This window comes from Silurus aristotelis (genome assembly GCF_946808225.1).
Source record: "Silurus aristotelis genome assembly, chromosome: 5".
Classification (NCBI taxonomy): Eukaryota; Metazoa; Chordata; class Actinopteri; order Siluriformes; family Siluridae; genus Silurus; species Silurus aristotelis.
Genome location: NC_139578.1, coordinates 13,155,838 through 13,171,730, shown reverse-complemented (window position 1 = coordinate 13,171,730; position 15,893 = coordinate 13,155,838).

The window sequence follows — 15,893 nt, the reverse complement described above, 5'->3', positions numbered from 1 at the left end:
TTTTTGTCTATTGCCTGGAACACTACGCAGTGGTAAGGACTGAAGTGTACATAGCATAACAATTTTTTAAAAATGTATATATACTAAGGCTTCTAAGGAGAACAAAACCACTCTAATGACAATGTTTTAAATGGCATCTGCCTTTCGACCTTTCATGATTTTCTGTGTACGATGCACTAAGAGGAACACAATAGATTAGGCATGTCTGGTATGAACTACCTGAATTGCTGGCTGACACACAGGCTTCAATGCAGCTTAATCTCCATTAGCACGCCAAAGTGAGGAATTCAAACAAGTACTTGAACTCTCTTGTATGTACTCTTTCGAGCTTGAGAGGGTAAATGTCCTCAGGAGTATATGTAAAGTACAACACATGGGTTGTTAAAAAAACATCATATGGCTACCAAATCCATGTTATTAGAAGATGGCCTTTGGCGCTGATGTGATGTGTGCTTACATGTTCCTCATACAGACATAAAACACTTTAAAAACACTGGTTTTGCTAGGTGGTAATAATTCTATGACTCAATATATATATTACATTGTATTTGTGCATTTTCTATAAGAAAAAAATTGGGAATAAAGCAGGAAAAAATGAATTCACTGAACAAATGATGCAAACACAAGTACAAAATTACATACATTCTTTTTACACTATATTATTTTTTTGAATGGTAAAATGTTAATTGCTGTTTTAGGTACAGTACAATTTCAGTGGTATGGATTTAAAAAGGATTTAAATGTGAATAATGTTGATGCATTTTTAGTGTTTTCCTACTGACATTTCCTACTGACAATAGATTGAAGGCATATGAGTTTTTGATTTATTAAACAGACTATATTTAAAAATATATAAAAATGTTTGTTTTTCTCATTTACTGGTAAAATTATATTTTAAAAGTTACTACTCACTGGACAAGTGTTTTAAATTAATGTTTCTTTATTCAGCTGAGTAAAGGTAGCCTGCCTTGGGCTGTATTTGCATCTTTCAATTATTATTATTATTTTTATAATCTCATACAAAACCAGCATAATGAGCATTGGACCCAGAATGCTTTAGGAAGCAGAGGGAGGATGTTTACAACAGGATGGTCAAAGAGCAAAGGAGCAGGTTTGAGAAGGTTGTAGGAAACAGGGCAATGTTCCTGTTGTTCACTGAAAGCAATGAAAGCATATGGTCACCAGACAAATACCATTTTCATATGCCTATTCATTCGAATCAGTGGCATGATAAACTATCTTTACAAACAATGATCCAACCAAGTTGTGGTTTTGTTACGCTAGAGAATTTCAGGGATCTGTGTGATGGTAGCAGCACATAAGCAGATTTGAAACAATGTATGCATTTTGTTTTGCTGTGATAATTTGAGTCTTTTATGTAACATTTATGAACAGAATATACATATTCATTACTTTGTATGTTTTCAGACACAGAACAGTCTTCAGGAGGAGGACCTTGTGGTCACTAAGTAACAGAGCAAAACCAAATGTGTTTTTTTTTTTTTTTTTTTTTACTTCAATAGAGAAAGAGTGGTTGGTAAAGGAATGACTGTTTATAGCTGTTCTTCTGTAAGTAACCTGTTGTCTGGAAATTTCACAAATTGAAACATACCTATACATGGATAAAAAGTATGACGTGGCATTCTTAAATAAATACAGTACATAAATGTTTTTGTTGGCAAACTGCTGTAGTATAAGAGGAATAAATCATGACAGGCATGCTGTTATTGGAAATTGATCAACTTCAGGGGTGATAATGACCCTGAACTTTGTGCTGGGCCATGTCCCAACACCCCCTCAGTGTTTATATTCCTATATCTGAATGCCTCGTCATGTTTTATTCCTTGCATAACCAAACACGTACAGACATAAAGTGCATGCGTGCACTGGCATGCATTGGCACACATAGACACAGAGAATCTGAAAAGATGCAACCCAAAACCTCCAATGCATATGCATGCACTCATCCTGATTGCCCAAATGATTAACAATCACACAAGTGGCTCCACTCATCTGTTCTAATTTACTCCAGTTGGGAATGTTGTTGCTCTGTTTTGGGGGTTTGCCAAGCAGGGTTTGCGGAGGGGGTCAATTGTTGAAAAGAAAGGAACCTCTTGGCCCTTCTCTTCAAGGAATGTTTCGGCTTGTAGCGAGATGCCTACCTGTCTGTCTGTCAGCAGGTGTCCATTTCAACATGGCTGTGCATTCCGACACTCCCAGACTGGCCACTTGGGGCAGAACTTGGTTTCCCTAGAGTACATATATCATTTGCGGGCTCGGCTACAACTAGGCATGAACTGTGTTTTGTTCACTGATCCAAGACAAGCTTCCTTTACCTAAGGCCTAGTTTTTTTGACTGATGATCTAGTTTCAGCTCAGCATAAATTGATTATGGATGAAAGAAAAGATTTAGTTTGGAACATGCTGTGTCACATTGTAGGTCATTCCTGCTGAGCTTTATTACTCAGCCTTATACATGCTGACTTTTTATAAATTAATTTTCAAAATGACATACATTACAGGGTGCATTTCATGTTTAATCTGTTCACCATCACATTTGTCAGTGACATGCAAGGAAAATCATTCTTCTGACCCAGGAATTGCTTTATATTCTGTAACCCAATCATTAAGCATTTCCAGCATCTCTGAGGAATATCAGTTCATTACACAGTTCAGGATTCCAAACACTCAATCAGGGATTAAGTGTCTGAAAAGAGAAACTGTGGGCAGTGAGTGGAAAGCTTCTAGGCTTCAAGGCTGTCTATTGTTACAAGAAAGCCTTGTACAGAGTACAGAGTACAGAGAACTGGCAGAGTATGGAACAATGCCAGTCCATGGAGAACTAACCATTCTGCTAAACTGGTTTTATGGTGATCACTAAGCACACAGAGCATTGGGAATTAGAGTAGAAAGTCTCAATTCACACTTTAATGCGTTCTCTATTGTCCTCAATTTAGAAGAGTAAATCAGGGCTTCCACTGCTTTTTGGACACTTATTTCCCCATCTGCTCCTTTTCTCTTACCCTCAGTGTGTTTCACAGTGACATCTGGATTCAGCCTTATTTCACTTTGGAACTGAATGGAACAACTCTGATTGGTTTGTGCACCACATGTGAAGGAAGAAGGCAGTAATTCCCATCCTGTGATGTCTTTGCAATTATTTGATTTGGTAGTACAAAATGGCTTGTGTCTGAAACATGCCGTACCCCAAATTCCACTGTAGTGCTGCTGGTGATATTTGCGCTTATAAATCAAGAAATCGCTCTCTTTCGCTTTCTACTTCCAACTGTTCAGGGTTAGGGGTTACACTTCATTAAAAGTGAGATCATTACTCATATAGGGTACCTAAATCGTATGTAATTGCCTTCCTAGTCATGAGATCTCCCAGCTAAACCTCTGGAGGAGATTTTGGACCAACATGTTAAACAGTGCTCTTCACCACCACCACTTGTTTGGTTCAATTTCCAGGATTCTTGGCTTTGGGCTCTTGAACATGGCCATTAACCCTGAACCCCATTTTTAAGTTACTCTACACAAGAGAATTGGTCAGATGTAATATGCAATTTTATACATGATGTATAACTTTTTGCTCATATGCAAAAGTTTGGGTATCCCTGGCCAAATGACATGTTTTTGTAGTAAAAAAAACCAAACAAAAAAAAAAAACCAACACCACCACAAAAGACTAATAAAATTAAGAAATGTTATTGGACAGTTGAAAATGGAAATTAATGCTATGGACTATTTGCATGGTTATATAGATGAAGGATTCCAGTAAATAGATGGAATCACAGTAAATTAAGGACTGTAGCTGTCAGTTAAGAGACATTGGTTTTCCAATGATCAAAACCTACCTCAAAATCCCTAATGAACTACCACAGGAATCACACACTTAAGCTTTTGCAATGGCCCTTATAATCCATTGATCTAAACAAGCATGAACTTAAACATCATTTATACTTATTTTTCCATATGGAGGAAGATCTTAAAACATGTAGTGTATGCAAGATGGCTCAAGAACCTCACAGCATTTTTTTTTTTTTGTTAGAAAAAAACCACAACAAAACACAAAAATGTTTGCATTACTGCACATTGTTTGCAGTGTGGCAGGGTAAATCATCCTGCTGAAAAAGCCGTTAGGAAATACAGCTGCCAAACAGTATTGTATTAGGTCTGCAACAATGTCTAGGTAGGTGGCATGTGTTAAAGTAACATCCACATGAATGCCAGGATACAATGTTTCCCAGCAGAATGTTGCACAAAGCATCAGCTTGCATTCTTCTCATAGTGCATCCTGATGCCATCTTTTCCAGATAATGTGTTGTCCACATAATTTAAATGAATGTCATCACCTTTGCTGCATGGTGCAGTTTTGGTGTTCATGTGTTTACTATGCTTTTGACAGTGGATCGGACAGGGCTCAGCATGGGCAATGTGACAGTGTTTAGCTACACAGCTCCATATGCAGCAAGCTGAAATGCACTGGATATTTAGATTCACAGCATGAATTTTCTTACTGATTTGTGCTGCTGTAGCTCTACAGTGATTTGGACCAGATAGATTATAATCAATACGACTTGGGTATCCATGACACTGCAGCTGGCTCCCTGGTTGAACTTCATTGGACCACTTTTGGTAGGTAATAACCACTGCATAGTGATGCTCTGACCTGGTCGTCTAGCCAACACAATTTGTCTCTGGGAAAAGTTTGTTAAATCCTTATGCTTTCAGTTCATTAACATTTAAAATATAATTTATTTTAGATAGATATGACAAGTCAGGGTGGGTGTTAAGTTGGACTTTGGCCACTGAATTTTGCACTGAGCCACAGAGGCTGTAATGTTAAATCCCAGAGAAAAAGCAGAAAGCTAGAGCTGACTTCCCACATTGTTTTTGGCATAATTTCACCAAAAGACTAACTGGTATTAAAACATTCAAAACAAAGAGATTGTATGTCGAGCTCTTTACCCTGATGCATGCTTTTTTCCCTCACCAATGTTAGTGTGGTAATACACACATATATAGCCTTGCTAAATGTTTTTTAATATGTAAACATCTATGCTGGATGTTGATGTGTTGGTGTTAGGTATTTGTCGCTTAAATTATAATTTACAAGGAATCAGATGGGGTGTCAGCAACAGTGCCCTAAAATATAGCTGCAAATAGTTTCTTCTTTGCCAGAGCAAACATATGCACTACTAATTCTAGTATGGCTGCAGTGAAAATGGCTTGCTGACCCTCAGTCAGCCAAGCTGTGTTTTGGAACATTGTCAAGATACAGGGGCCAAGAATATATGGCACAAAATGACCTGAACCCAGGCACTACAAACAGTACTGTAGCTCTATGAGAAATATCAGATATTAAAATTGTCTGTCAAAATTCTCACTACATGTCATGTCAGATAGTATGAAGTCAGACCATAACAACTAGCCACAGTAGCTGATTAATGAACAATCTTGTGTGATTTGTCACTATGAACCATAATATTAAGTAACATAGGAAAATCCAGCTCTGACTTTATACAATTGCTCTTATGCACAGAAAAAGTTCATTGTAATGCACCCTCTCATTTGTTTCTGTTATGCCCTATGTATACTTAAATACCAAATTGCAGTAATTTAAAGTAAAAATTCTGGACGCTTATTTGATTAAGCCATGATCTATATGTTGAGATGGGTAAATTGATTTTCTTTATCCTATAAAAATAAGTTTAAAAAGGCCTTGATAGGTCTGGTTTCTCCAGAATGGTTCTGCATCTTTCCACAGGGCATCAGGGCAAAGTTAATAATAATTAATATGAAATTAACAGTTAATTACAGTCATTGCAATTTATATATGAAAGATCCCAACCCAACTATAAGAAATATTGGACTGATTTTTAACTCTATCACCAGTTTTGGAAAAATATTGTAGAAATTTTTTTTCAGACATACACTGTAGTCCCAAAAAAAGTAGAATATGCGAAGATACACTGAAGCTGTTCTGGTTTTATGGTGCCTTTTCCTTTCATTTGTCACCCATTTGTATCCCTGTAGCTAATTATAATTTTGTAAGAGTTTAAATTTTTTTCTACTGCAACACGCTGTGCTCTGAATTATTTTGGTGCAGCACATAGTTTGATTAGAGTAGAAGGCCCCCTACTGGTGTAAAATCGCTCTTTGGAATTCGAAAATCAGAATAACAACGAAAGCTGCATGGCATCTTTCAAAGCCGTTTCTCTGTCTCTTTATTGCGAAACACTCAGTAAGAGAAAAATTATATATATATATATATATATATATATATATATATATATATATATATATATATATATATATATATATATATATATATATATATATATATATACAGTGAGGAAAATAAGTATTTGAACACCCTGCTATTTTGCAAGTTCTCCCACTTAGAAATCATGGAGGGGTCTGAAATCGTAATCGTAGGTGCATGTCCACTGTGAGAGACATAATCTAAAAAAAAAAAAATCCAGAAATCACAATATATGATTTTTTAACTATTTATTTGTATGATACAGCTGCAAATAAGTATTTGAACACCTGTCTATCAGCTAGAATTCTGACCCTCAAAGACCTGTTAGTCTGCCTTTAAAATGTCCACCTCCACTACATTTATTATCCCAAATTAGATGCACCTGTTTGAGGTCGTTAGCTGCATAAAGACACCTGTCCACCCCATACAATCAGTAAGAATCCAACTACTAACATGGCCAAGACCAAAGAGCTGTCCAAAAACACTAGAGACAAAATTGTACACCTCCACAAGGCTGGAAAGGGCTACGGGGAAATTGCCAAGCAGCTTGGTGAAAAAAGGTCCACTGTTGGAGCAATCATTAGAAAATGGAAGAAGCTAAACATGACTGTCAATCTCCCTCGGACTGGGGCTCCATGCAAGATCTCACCTTGTGGGGTCTCAATGATCCTGAGGAGAGTGAGAAATCAGCCCAGAACTACACGGGAGGAGCTGCTCAATGACCTGAAAAGAGCTTGGACCACCGTTTCCAAGGTTACTGTTGGTAATACACTAAGACGTCATAGTTTGAAATCATGCATGGCACGGAAGGTTCCCCTGCTTAAACCAGCACATGTCCAGGCACGTCTTAAGTTTGCCAATGACCATTTGGATGATCCAGAGGAGTCATGGGAGAAAGTCATGTGGTCAGATGAGACCAAAATAGAACTTTTGTTTCTATTTTGGTCAGATGAGACCAAAATAGAATAGTACCATCCCAAGAACACCATCCCTACTGTGAAGCATGGGGGTGGTAGCATCATGCTTTGGGGGTGTTTTTCTGCACATGGGACAGGGCGACTGCACTGTATTAAGGAGAGGATGACCGGGGCCATGTATTGCGAGATTTTGGGGAACAACCTCTTTCCCTCAGTTAGATCATTGAAGATGGGTCGAGGCTGGGTCTTCCAACATGACAATGACCCAAAGCACACAGCCAGGATAACCAAGGAGTGGCTCTGTAAGAAGCATATCAAGGTTCTGGCATGGCCTAGCCAGTCTCCAGACCTAAACCCAATAGAGAATCTTTGGAGGGAGCTCAAACTCCGTGTTTCTCAGTGACAGGCCAGAAACCTGACTGATCTAGAGAAGATCTGTGTGGAGGAGTGGGCCAAAATCCCTCCTGTAGTGTGTGTAAACCTGGTGAAAAACTACAGGAAATCTTTGACCTCTGTAATTGCAAACAAAGGCTACTGTACCAAATATTAACATTGACTTTCTTAGGTGTTCAAATACTTATTTGCAGCTGTATCATACAAATAAATAGTTAAAAAACCATACATTGTGATTTCTGGATTTTTTTTTTTAGATTATGTCTCTCACAGTGGACATGCACCTACGATGACAATTTCAGACCCCTCCATGATTTCTAAGTGGGAGAACTTGCAAAATAGCAGGGTGTTCAAATACTTATTTTCCTCACTGTATATATATATATATATATATATATATATATATATATATATATATATATATATATATTAATCGTGAGTTAACTTGTGACAATCATGCAATTATATGCCCTAATATATATATATATATATATATATATATATATATATATATATATATATATATATATATATATATATATATATATATATATATATATATTGTTCTATGCCAAGAACAATACAAGAACAATATGACCTTCAACAATGTTGTACTGATTTGTAAAACAGTGGTCTTATAGTCATCACAGTGGTCTTTATCTGCATTCTCTCTGTCGTTGAACTTTGGATATCTTTCATACATGTCCTGGTGGAGGATTCATATTAAAGAGACTGAACACGAACGAGTGGGATGAGACTCTTGGAGTTGTGGCTAGCTCAGAGAAAATAATAATAATAATAATAATAATAATAATAATAATAATAATAAAACAGGAAGTTATCCAGAATTGCCTTTTGAGAAAACAGTCATAAATGATCATGCCCTGACTTCAATAACTTTACATAACCACTCATCCCTCAAAATCCACAGACTGCTAATAACATGAGTAATAGAGTGCTTCATTTTCATCACTGAGTATAAAGCACTCCCTGTCCTTGCTGTCCTCTGCAAAATAATGAATGTTTATACTATTCTAAAAAAGTATTGGCTATTAACTTTCTCTTCTTCTTTCCTTGCTAACTGTTCACAGCTAACTAAACCATCACCTGCTTGGATGCCAGTATAAACTCATAATCAAGTGCAAAAACTATTTTCTATTTATCTTTGAAAACTTGCAGTCCTTGGATTTGTGAATACACTGGCAACCTTAAGAGACCTAAATATCTTGGTAAAATTTTGGCAAAAGCATCTGGAGGCTTTTCCACTGGTAAAATAATATCCTCGTAATTTCACATGACTGGACATTTTTCATTGGAACAATTTGACCTGGAAATGCAAATCCTAATAATAAAAAAAGAAACTCACTTCCAAAACCTGAAAATTTTAAAATAACACAATTCTCAAGAACATCTACCACCCAGGTTCTCCAGTCTCACATTTTCATACTGGTCTACACTCAACCTTAAATGTCCAGCAGGTCCAGTGAGAGGGCAGCAGGCTATTTATGTGCCTCTTGACAAGCATCATTCCAAGATGGTAGTCATTTGTCAGGGAGCCACCAGCCATGCCTCCCTCCTTCACTCAACACTCTCACTCAGCCTCTCCCTCCTACTAATCACCTACACCTGTCCTCCTCCCACTAATCACCTACACCTGTCCCCCAATTACCTGTTCCCTTTATAAGGTCCCTATTCCCCTTCACTCACCGTCTGATCTACCAGTTATGACCATAGATCACCCAGACTTCCTTTCTCTCGTGTTTCTATTCTTCTGGCTACGCTTCTAAGGAAACATTCAGTTAAGTTTGCCAATCTGCTACTGTCTCTTCTCAAGCTCTCCTCTGTTTGTATGTTAAAGACAAATAAAGATGTTCTATTTTACTCCCGGTTTCTGACGCCTGGTCATTAAGGTAGAAAACTGGGATCTGCTTAGGCACAGGAATGATGGTGGTTACCTAGAAGCATGTTAAAATGACAGCACTGACAGAGAGATGTTGAAGATGCAAGCAAGAACATCTGTCAGCTGATCTGCACATCCTCGGAGCATTCTGCCACAAATGTTGTCTGGTCCAGCAGCTTTATGTGGGTTTTCTGCTTAGACCTTTTTTTACATCAGCAAAGGTAGGAGAGCTGGTTCAGGAAAAGGAAACCCACTCAGGACAGGACCAGTTCCGAACAAATCGGTTTATTTAAGCGATCAGTGCTTAATTCACACGCCCGCAGGCAGACACTTTTGCAGACACACACCCTCCCAGGCACACACTCTCGCTCCTCTTTATGCGCTCCCTCCGTCACTGCAAGAGAGAACATTCATTAGTCAAGATCTCCCTCTGCTTCCGGCCTCGCCCTCCATTTACAAACCAGCGTTCGGCCACGCCCCCGCTGCCACACAGGTGATGTCTGTGGACTTGAATGCCCTACCACATGCTTCACGTGTCACAGATGTCCTGCAAGTGGTTGTGGATTCTCAGGGCATGTACACATTTTTACTCTCAGATGGCACGGGACAGCTTGGCCTGTGCTGTTCTTAGTGCTGCCTTGTTATCTTTTGTGAAGGAATGGAACCTAATCTGGTCTTTTGCTGTTGCAGTCTCTTTTTGTTGTATGTTCTAAGAGGCTTTTATTGTCACCAAAGCAGCGTAATGGGGTTAGCCTGCATCGTCCCTTATGGCTTATGGTTAATATGGTTGTGGACAGGTTTCCATGCACCTCAGTATACGGTGCCCATCCCTCCTCGGTGCCCCCAAGAGGTCGGCTAGTTAACACTTCCAGATATGGTGTTTCAGGGCACAGCAATCTCCAGCGAGTGTCTCCCTCAGCTTCCATTTAGGAATGTGGTGGATAGGGGAGGCTTGCCAACTTTAAGGAGGTCCCTTGTCCCAACCTTGTTCCTGGTTGTGACACCACCCCGCTGGTAATGTTGTGCATTTCTGTTGGACAGATTACACAAGTGATTTAGATCGTGGACATGCGTAAAGCATTTCCAAAGTGTTGTTGATGCAGCGTCTAATTCCCTCAGGGAACCAGAGTAACATACATAACCTAGATACTGTATGGTGTTCAGGTGTTCCTTATTGTATTCTCAACATCGCCATTTTTAGTGCTGCTTGAATGTAATTAAGGAACAAGTCCTTTTTATTTTAAATAAAAAACTTCCATTTCTGAGAGATTAATGTTGATTCCAATTATTCCATGTAATTAATGAAGCAGCCATTGTAGTGCGTTTTTAATTAATTTCACTCTGTGGGTTTTAATTTGTGAATATCTGTTTGGCAGTGGAGTTTTTAACAAAGTTTTTAACAAGATTTCGGGTTCCCTGGTGGTCTAGTGGTTAGGATTCGAGGCTCTCACCACTGCGGCCCGGGTTCGATCCCCGATCAGGGAACCAACACCAGCCATTAGGGTTGCACTCTCAGTGCCGGTCCCAAGCCCAGATAAATGGGGAGGGTTCCGTTAGGAAGGGCATCCAGCGTAAAAACACGTGCCAAATCAAACATGCGGATGATCCGCTGTGGTGACTCCTAATGGGAGAAGCCGAAAGAAAGTTTACCAAGATTTTGGAAGGTTAGAGGATGCCTGAGGAAATGAGAAGGAGTGTGCTGGTACCGATCTTTAAAAATTAAAGATGTCAGAGATGTGCAGACTTGCAGACAACTACGGGGGAATTAAGTTGATCAGTCACACCATGAAATTATGGGAAAGAATAGTGGAACCCAAGCTTAAAGAAGAGGTGACCATCTGTGAGCAACAGTCTGGTTTCATGCCAAGGAAGAGCATCACAGATGCATTATTTGCATTGAGAATGTTGATGAAGGAACATATATATTGAGAAGTTGTTACATTAGTATACAGAAGGAGTTGCCTTGTGTGTTTGTGGATTTAGAGAAAGCATACAACAGGGTGCCGAAAGAGGAGTTGTGGTATTGTATGAGGAAGTCAGGTGTGGCAGAGAAGTATGTGAGGGTGGTGCAGGACATGTATAAGGACAGTGTGACAGCAGTGAAGTTTGCAGTGGGAACGACAGACTGGTTCAAGGTGGAGGTTGGACTGCATCAAGCTCTGAGACCCTTTCCTGTTTGCAGTGGTGATGGACAGGTTGACGAATGAGGTCAGAGAGGAGTCTCCGTGGGCTATGATGTTTGCCGATGATATTGTGATTTGTGGTGAGAGCAGGGAGCAGGTTGAGAAGAGCCTGGAGAGGTGGAGGTATGTGCTGGAGAGAAGGGAAATGAAAGTCAGTAGGAGTAAGACAGAGTACATGTGTGTGAATGAGAGGGAGGGAAGTGGAGTGATGCGGTTGCAGGGAGAAGAGGTGGAGAAGGTGGAGAAGTTCAGGCACATGGGGTCAACAGTGCAAAGTAATGGAGAGAGTGTTAGATAAGTGAAGAAAAGAGTGCAGGCAGGGTGGAGTGGGTGGAGAAGAGTGGCAGGAGTGATTTGTGATAGAAGAGTATCTGCATGAGTGAAAGGGGAAGTTTATAGGACTGTGGTGAGACCTGCGATGTTGTATGGTTTAGAGACAGTGGCATTGAGTAAAAGCAGGAGGTGGAGCTGGAGGTAGCAGAGCTGAAGATGTTGAGATTTTTGTTGTGAGTGACGAGGGTGGACAGGATTAGAAATTAGTTTATTAGATGGACAGCGCATGTAGGACATTTTGGAGACAAGGTGAGGGAGGCGTGTGCAGAGGAGAGACATGGGGTATATTGGTAGGAGAATGCTGAGGATGGAGCCACCAGGAAGGAGGAAAAGAGGAAGACCAACAAAGAGGTTTATTGATGTGGTGAGGGAAGACATGCAGGTAGTTGGTTTGAAAGAGGCAGATGTAGAGGACAGGGGGGGTGTGGAGACGGATGATAAGCTGTGGCGCGCCTAATTGGAGAAGCCGAAAGAAGAAGAAGAATATTTAAAAAAAATTACATTTGCATTTGATTAGACTGACAAAAGGACCTGATAATGATTATACAATGTGGGATACAAAAACAATGTAAAGCATGTAAAGAATTCTGAGGCAATTGTGTGGTGACTGTGCTGTAATTGTTTCTGGTGTGAGAGAAAGCCAGCTGGCTTGTTGAATAGACGTATAAAATTGAAACAGTAGAGCTGATTTTGGTTTCAATATATCAACTGGAAAAAAATATTGACTATGCAATAATTTCTTTAAGAAAAATAGCTTAGTTCAGGAACTTTGGATAGATACAGTCCTAATGGAACACCACTCATTTCACACACACACACACACACACACACACACACACACACACACACACACACACACACACACACACACACACACACGGGCAATTTAGAGAGAGATCTGCATAATCTATTATTTATCATTATTAACATATTTGGGCGTGTGCTTTTGATTTTAGCATTGTAATTTTATTAATGACTAATTGAACTTGTGGAAGATTGTCAAACAAAAAACCACTTAATCTATGTAGACACCTGACCGTGACTGCAATATATGATTCTTTTTCAGTCTGTTGCCACAAAGTTGGTCTTGGTATGCTGACATTTTGCAATTTCCTTTCATTGGAACTAAAATTCCCAGCCTGTTCCAGCATAACAGTGCACATGTGCACAAAGCAAGCTCCATCTAGACATCATATACCAAGGTTGGTGACTGTCCTGCACAGAGTCCTGACTTCAAACAAATTGAACGAATGAATTGAAATGCTGTTTACATACGTTCTCACCCTGATATTAGTGGCACAGTCCTGCTCTAAGATCTAGTGAAGAGCCTTCCAAGAAATTTGAAGTGGGACTAAGTTTATTATAGGATGTTCACTAAGCACATATGGGTGTGATTGGCTAGGTGTCAGCAAACTTTTCACCATATAATGAATGTCAAAAAGGAAAACTGGATTGTGTTCAACTTTAGTTGGTTATATATTGTTCTTTTTTTTTAAAATCTGTGCCAGTTTTGTTTTGCTGAGATAAATCAAGAAAAAAAGAATTACACAATGTGTTTTTGCAGAGACAATGCAGCATTGAACACACCCTCTTTGTAAAATGCCACACTTGACTTGACACATTGTGGACACTAGAGTGCTCTGTTGCTGTTTAAGTGCAACAGAAAGACTCAAAAATGAAAATCACACAGGCACAGGCTGTGGGTTTTACGCTAAACAGCACCATATGGTTAAAATAATATATTGGCAGTATAATTTCTGGTAAGAAATAGCTGCAGTATGCTTCCTATATAGTAAAAAAACACAACACATCAATGAGACCATTACACGTGCATAGCAAAAATGATTAAATGCTAAGGTCGAGAGATTTTGTAATATCAGTGCTGTGCTTTAACAATACACACTTAACTAATGTTACAATAGTAGTTACTATTAACTAATGTATTATGCAGATGTTGCAGTGGGTTTGACATTTCCATGGTCATGGACTTAGTCTTGATCTTACTGTCTGCATGTTTAATGTTCTCCTATGTTTGTGTGGGTGATTCCTTCTGGTTTTCTGGTTTCCTCCCTTTGTGATACAATAGATGCAGCTAGGTGGATTAGCCTATAAGTGTGAATGAGTGTATAAACGTATATGAGTACATGGTGCCCTGCAATGGACAGGTGACTCATCCAGGATCAATTCCTTCACCATAACTAACTACAGGCATTGTATCAAAGAGCCTGACCAAGAAAAAGCAGTTAGTTAAGAGAAATTAATATATGAGATATTATACATGAGATATTATACATGTGTTCGGAAATGTTGCTTGGAACTACACCTGTGCTTAAAAAAACAAACAGCAAACCACTCTGCATTCTATACATCAAGCTCTAATTTTTGAAGACCAATTCACTTTTTCTGTTGTATGTATTAATGTGTTTTCTGTTTGTATAAGTGCATATGGCAAACCGCTGTCTTGGGACATGTGTGGTTCAACACAATGAAAAACACCATTATTTTACAAATACTGAATAAAAGAATCCCTAATATAATTAGCAAACTGTTGTGAGGTGAGATCACATCTACTGCTGTCAAATCACTGTTTAGTCAAATACATAAAAAAAATTATATAACACAATTTCATTTATATTATATATATAATTGTACAGTGATTTCAAAAGTGGTAAAACAAACAACAACTATTTTTTTTTAATTCAGACTGTGAATGTGACCATGGATCTAGGGTGCATGTAAAACTGTTACACAATACACTATTATCAGAAGTATTGCCAATGCTTGTACCAATACCTGGCCAATCACATGATTCACAAAAAAAGTTAGAAAGTAAGATGTACACAACTGTAAAGAGCTTAAATTCAAAAATATAATTTAGTTAGTCAGATTGCTAATTGCTTGGGACTTTGAAGCACTGTACAGTAAACACTAAACAAAAACATTGTCTATAGGCCTTTATAATATGGCACTACTGTTTTACTGCCATATGGTGTCTATCAACTTGATATCAAACCTCAAAAACACTGTGTATGCAGTGTGTACCTCTGAAATGCCCTCACCCATCCTTTCCTTTTTTTCTTTTAAATCATTGAGTTTCTGTGGTGAAACTCAAACTGAGTGTGGGACCAATATAGAGGTCAGTCCAGGCCACATGTCTGGCAGCAGGAAGGCAGTGAATGCATGTCAGGCATCTCCGCATGGGTTCCAACCACGAGCTTCTCCTTCAAGCCCGATGTCTAAGGTTACTGCGGGAAAAAACCTGCGGCAAACACGTTGAACACACATCACGTGATTCAGATTAGCGTTCCAAATACTCGCTATTTATTTCTAGATTATATTCAGTGAGCATAAATTAGAAGCGACATTGTAATAGTTGTAATAGGCTACACGTTTTATTCAAATAGACCACCTCATTCAATATGGTTTATCATGAAAAGTAGTTATTTACATGTATAAGTTTTGTGCAGTTGTGTGCTGATATACTATGAATGGTTTGTGTGCGCTTAAGAAGCACCATGATTACATCAGCAATCAGTGGTGATCACAGCTTTTGGTTGACTTTTCAGCATTTCAGGTTTTTTTTTATCAGAGGTATGCATGCATCAGCTTTGCAAAACGTAATAGTGTGTGTGTGTGTGGGTGTGTGTGAGAGAGAGAGTGAGTGCATGCAAATACGCAGTATAAAAGCTTTTGCTATGTTTGAATGCACATAAAAATGATGCACATGCACATGGTAATGCCTATGGGTGGAGAGAGGAGTCAGAATGATGATAATCATGATTATGGTCGCCGAGTGGAATGTGCGCGAGCAGTAATGTAGTTTAGTGTAGAGTAGCGTGAACGGCTCGGGGTGGGGGATATGGGGGGGGGGGGGGGTGGAGGATGCATTGCGCTCGTGAGCT